This window comes from Chelonoidis abingdonii, chromosome 23 (assembly GCF_003597395.2).
Source record: "Chelonoidis abingdonii isolate Lonesome George chromosome 23, CheloAbing_2.0, whole genome shotgun sequence".
Classification (NCBI taxonomy): Eukaryota; Metazoa; Chordata; order Testudines; family Testudinidae; genus Chelonoidis; species Chelonoidis abingdonii.
The window spans coordinates 18,500,017-18,505,697 of record NC_133791.1 but is presented as its reverse complement, the minus strand read 5'-3'; positions in this window follow the sequence as shown (position 1 = coordinate 18,505,697).

The following is a 5,681-nucleotide window of genomic DNA, read 5'->3' as shown; positions in this document are numbered from 1 at the left end:
CCTTGTTGGCAGCCAGCAGTGACTGCAACGTGTTCTGCTGTTCATTCTTGCAGGATTTAGGAAAGCCTGGCTGATCCTCAGGAGTTGCCAGAGCTGGAAGACATGGACCTTGTCCTCTCTGCTTCTCTTCCTGTTCCCCTGTCTCTGTCCCTTCCATCCTTCCCATCTTCAAGTTCACTGGGAAAAGAGGGTATGAACAGAGCCTAGAAATCTGTGATTTACCCCCTCTCCACCTCCCTTGTTCTCCTCCATCTAAGCTCATCATTAAACATAGGATATGATGTAAGGACTGCTCCTCTGCTCCATCCAAGCCCTGGAGTCACAGCTGTTGCTGCAGTGCAGTTTTGGTCCTAGTGTTGTTCTCTGTAAGTGATCACAGTTCACACCTTGTGCATCTTCCGACGTTCAGATATTTACACTGTGCAATAACAATGATATTAAACCCTGTCTAAATTCTGACTGCTTCGGTGAGTGATGGTGCCTGGTGAACACAAGGCTGCAGACAGTGTGACTACTGGACTGAGATTTTGTGTGTGTGTGTGTGTGTGAATACAACTGACTGCAATGCTCCTGTAGACACTTTCTGCAAAATGCAGCTTTCAGGATTTTGAGCTCATGGCAAGTTCTCTTATGTTGCCCTTACACCCTAGAACCAGCTGTCTGATGCGGGGGCTGGAACTTCTCTGGTCCTAGCGTACAAGGGGTTAATCCTCACTCTTACCTTCCATTTCTTCTAGCACTGGGGGAAGGGCACAGTGTACTTGGGTTGCTTAGGAGACGGGGTAGGATGCCTTTGGGAAAATGGGGCTCTGCATCCAGAGGCTAAAGGTCAGGGCTGAGCCCCCCGAGCTGGACAGTGTCTGTTACAGCAAAATCTTTTACTTTCCTGTTGACATTGACCCCCAAGGAGAAGCCCTTGCTGACAGCGAGCGTTTTTATTTTCTACGGCGTCACTCCTCCAGCTTATGCAGTAGGCTGGACTAATACTCCTGTTGGCACCTTGGCACCCACAGGTGCTACAGAAGCCTGTCCTGTGTATTCTACAGCTTCATTTCCTAAATATAAATGAGACACCATATTCATGGTCTATGTTTGTAAAGGAGAATTCACTCAATAACCTGAATTTTAAACTAACAGAGCTTTTCTTGTGGGTGCTGGGGGGAGGAGACACTATAAAAGGATCTGGATTTACAGGATCTGATTTGCTCTCATTCCCACTGGTATAAATAGTGACTAGCTCCATTGATGTCCATGGAGTAACATGGCAAAATAAAAAAAATTGATGGAAGTGAGAGGAAGAGAAAACCTATAGTTTCTAGCTCAGGCCCTTTTTTCACTATAGTAGTGAAATGTCCATGGGACTATGGCAGAATGTCCATGACTAACCCCTTCCAAAAGGGACATGGACCGGATCCCTTATGACCTCCCTTAGACGTGTTGGCTGCATCTCGCTGGCGTTAGCACACTACTAAAAGCAGAAATGCAAAATCCACCATCTCTGGGAAATTACAGGCTCCCTAGAGTTTAGTTCTCTTTCCAACAGAATTCAAGCAGTGATTTATCTGATTGCACAGAGATCCGTGTGTCTAGCTCAAAGCCGGTAAAGCAGGTATTGCAGATCCCAGCTCTGAATAAATCAGCAATGTGGGAGGATGGTCTGTAGCCCATGTTTGCCTTGTGCGAATTAATACTGTTACAAAGTTCATTAACATAAGTGTGAAACTTTGGTACCAGAAGGGTATAATCCCTAGGGATGTGTTTTGCCTGACTTTAACTGACTCTTGCTTTTTGTAAAATCATCCATCAACGACCTACGCTCCCAGTGGATTTACTCCTGTGTAATCGTGAGAGATTATAAAATGGCCATAGGCTTGATTCTAGACCATATTTTTAAACAGGGTTATAAGTCAGTTTGGCCTCATCCTTCCTAGATGACCAAACAACTTTGAAAACCAGTTGAAATGAGGGGGCAGGGTATTTGTTAAAAAATATTTCCTCATATGAGCTTGACCCCTAGCACCTAATCCAACTTCCACTGATATCAGCTAAAAGACTCTCCTTGATTCTAATGGGAGCTGAATAGACCCCCAGTGACCTCTGCTTCCATCAGTGGAAAGGCAGGTGAGCAAGCATATGCCACAATTTTTAAGATCGCTCCACAAACATTGCTGTTTGCTGCAGAATCTCAGCTTTCCTTTTAAATAACATTCTAGCCTTTGTGTTAGCCACACTGGAAACTAACTCCAGACAAACAACAGCTGTGGTGTGAATGCTACTCAACCCTGCACACCTCAGTGAGGTATGAATTTCAAAGCTTGGTTGGAACCATTTATTATGGGTTTTTTAAAACATTTAATTTATAAACATCTGTGATAGTGACACAGAAACATCTTGGGGGAAATCCCATATTTTACTCTTGGGGGGATTCTGCACCAAAAATTAAAAATTCTGCACCAAAAAAATTAAAAATTCTGCAAAATTCTGAACATTTTATTTGTCAAAATAATGTAATATAATCACATCAGTTTCAATTGTTTTGGTAATTTATTTAAACTACAATATAGAAAAAAGTCACAACAACTATTAAGCATTTTCTAAACACATGAAAGTTAAGTTACAAACATGTGGTAACTAATACCCTGCATTCCGGTTATAATCCTGGATTTTCATTTAAATTACATTACAGAACACAAACTTCCCCAAAAAAGTAGAATGTCATTTTAAATTGCTCAGACTTTCACACATGAAAATCATACAGTTTCGCTCATCATTGTCCTGGACCTGGCTGCGTACTTTGGGAAGTGTTTGCTTCTGATTGTCCTCACATTTTATTAACGCTTGGTCTGTGTTATCTGCCCTCAAAGTATTTTTTAATGGGTAAGTAAAATAAATCCTGAGCTGTAATCTAACTCTATTGTGCCACTCTGGCACAGGAAAAAAGTGAGAAAGCGCATAGATCTTCCTAGCTGATTCCCTGACTGCCATTTTTAAGGCTTTACTTCACTCTGGCAGTCTAGAGTTCTTAAAACTTTTACAGGTTTTATGCTCCTGGGGGAATTGACTGAGAATGGAAACAGTTAATAATAGGAACATTAACAACGTTACTGTGCAGGCAGGCTGCTACCTTCTGCCTCAGAGAATAAGATCAATTAACTAGCAGGCAGGCTGCTACATTTCTGCCTCAGGAACAGAGCCTTCCTTGTGCACAATGCAAAGCCCTACCTCTCCATGCCCTGCGAGTCACAGTAGCAAGTGAGAGGGACAGAGTCTCAGAGTCTCTCTTGCTTGTTGGCAGGAAGGCATGCACGCCCGCCCAGTCCTGCCCCTGATGGTGATCAACGTTTCCCCCACAGGCACACATGTCCAGCCTCCCTCCCCCTGCAGTGATTTGCGTCTCTCAGGCTGCTCCAGGCATGCTGGAACAGACGCGCTGACTGGGCTGTCAGGGAAGAGGCACATTTCCCCCCGCAGATTTCTTTTGCATTTTTCTGCGGGCGAGGGCTCAGAAATATGTGGCCCATGGGCACAGTATTCTGTCACCAGTAATAATATTTAAACAGAACAGCCGTTAATTTTAAGGAGAGATATGAACAAAGAGGTCATCATATACAAATGATGTCAGCGGGCCATATTCTGCTCTCAGTTGCATGGGTATAACTGTCAAGTAATTACACTAGATTTACACCCTTGCACCTGAGAGTGGAATTTGACCAGTGAGTTTTAATGTTTTTCATTAACTGAATATTTCAAGTACTTTACTATGTCGAGATAAAAGAATGTTCTAATTGACTGAATTAACCACAGGGAAAAGGGCAGATCTTCAGCTGGGGTAAATCAGCACAGCCCTACTGCCCTGAAGAGCCACTGATAAAACTTGCAGGCACCATAACCGTGTGCTATCAGCCATCTAGGAACAGCTGAGATTGCCTTGTTAATCTAACATACACAGCTCTGGAAAAGTTCCAGTGACAGTAAAATCACTGTTGAGCACTGATGTCACAAGTTTTAGCAAGCAACTACTTACCCAATAAGCATTTAACTTCATCCTGAACCATACATATCCTCAACCAAAACCATATGGGCTCAATTGTTGCTATGATTGGGGCACAAGGGGGAGTGCAAATCCCATGATGCCCCAGTGCAGCCTCACTGGTACTTGGGTCTGGGAGCACAGCAGTAAGGAGATGCTGGGTGTCTGCTACTTCCCCCCAAGAAGTGGGTGGGGAATGGATGAAGCCAGCACAGCTGACTCAAGGACTTGGTGTCAAAAGAGTCCTTCTCTCTCCCCATTAGAGATAAGCAGCTGGAAGATGAAATGGCACAGCTGGGAAGCAGCCAGTTAGCTATTTGAATGCTGCCTTTATTAAACAATTATATCAGAAAACTGCCCTCATGGATCATTCTGTCTTTCTGTTCTCTCCTCCCCTTTACTCAAGATGGGCTTTTTGCTCACTCATTCTCCAATCATTCTCTCACTTCAGAGGCTGGGAGGAGACTGGGATTTGTGCTGACCTGTCATCCTGGGAACTCTCTCTCAATCTCTTCCCTCTGTCAGGGGATGAGCAGACAGCTGCTTTTGTAAACTGCTGTGACAAGTTCCTGTGAATATCAGCTGAAAAAAGGGGCACTGTCGACTCAAAAGGCCCAAGGAGGCTTGGCTCTGTTACACTAGAACTGTCCAGGAGCCATCCGGTATACAGATCATGCACTTTCTGTGAGGGATGTATACAAGCTGCTTCATCTTGGTGTCACTGGAGAGTGGCATGCACTTAGACTCATAGACTCCTGGTGTATTTAGACATTAGTAACAGTGTCTGATAGTCCTGCAGGTTTTTTCTAGCTGAGAGGGGGACCTCGTATACCTTGCTGAGGCCTGGAGAGCTGTGTGGAAGCCCTGCACGAAGCATAGCAGCAGACCATTTCCCGGAGGGAGCTGCAGAACATGGTGGGGAGAAGGTTGTAGATAATGTGGTTGATGCTCAGGCAGAAGACCCTGGAGATGTAGTGGAAGTGGACAGATATGATGTGCTCCCCTGGGTGGCAGAACTTCATGCCAGCCTTTTGATGAGGAATGGAGCCCAGCAGATGGTGAACACCACCACCATGACAAGGGTGAAGGCTAGGCAGAGAGCTAGAGACATAAATAGCAGAGCAAAGACAAAGTTAAGTGAGGAATAGCTGATAAACACAGGTGGGGGGCCTGGCTGATAAATGTATGCTTCCAGTAGCTATAGGATACCTGATCCCATAGCTATTAGCTAGCCATTAACAAGCTATCTGAGGTTCCAGAGATTCCCTGGCATTATGACTGGTTAGATGGTTGTAACCATAATCTCACAACATTTCACAAATTAGAGCCACCAGAAGAAGATACATGAGATGAAGGTGGGTCATGAGTTGAATACTGCGGCTGCAATAATCCTTGTTTAAGGGGTTATTATGAAGGCACTGGATAATTTTATGGCAAATGACTTCTCTGATCACTGATACTATGGAAAGTTTAGTGAAACCTCACACTTTAGGGCATATGCTGAGTGCTACAGGAGCCAGGAAGGAATCTCCCTTCCCCATGTGCACTGCACAACTGACAAGATGCATTATGGAGAGATTGAACTTTCTGCAGAAGCATCAGGGACTAGTGGCTACGTAAGATTCTACCCAAATGAACCCATAGTCTGATG